The following is a 594-nucleotide window of genomic DNA, read 5'->3' as shown; positions in this document are numbered from 1 at the left end:
TGGAGAAAGAACTTTGGGTTAAGGATGTATGGTGGCAATTGGAAAAAGAAGAAAGGAGGTTGAGGGATAGGGCAAAAATGCAAAAGTTGAGAATTTTTTTCTTCAGTGGGAGAGTGTGTGAGGAAGAGCGAGAGGGGAGGAAGGGTCTGGAAGACAGACTGATTTGGGCATGTAGAGTGAGTTCAAGGGATTTAAATTAAAGAGGATTGCATTCTAATCACAAGTGTGACTATGTGGGTTAATTAACAGTGTTATAAAGGAATACGAGGTCACACTAAAAGATGTCATACTTCCAGAACAGCCACATAAACTCAGATAGATTCTAGGAACTGATACTTACACTACTGTAATATGGTTACATATAAGGGGTCCCACAGGTATCCATGAATGCTCCTGTGTTATGCCTACATGGAGCAACTGTAGACTGGTCTTTAACCTAGGTGAAAAAGACATAAAAGTGTTAAACGGCTTTAAGTTGAACCTTGAAAAATTCAAATGGAAATAAAGTTCTAATTTTAATATTTGGGATAATTTAATATTTGGAAGAAGTAACCAAATCATCATGGTGAATTTTTCATCACCAGAAATCTTTAA

This window comes from Gavialis gangeticus, unplaced genomic scaffold (genome assembly GCF_001723915.1).
Source record: "Gavialis gangeticus isolate Ggan-Ray unplaced genomic scaffold, GavGan_comp1, whole genome shotgun sequence".
NCBI lineage: Eukaryota > Metazoa > Chordata > Crocodylia > Gavialidae > Gavialis > Gavialis gangeticus.
Note: the sequence above shows the minus strand (reverse complement) of the source record.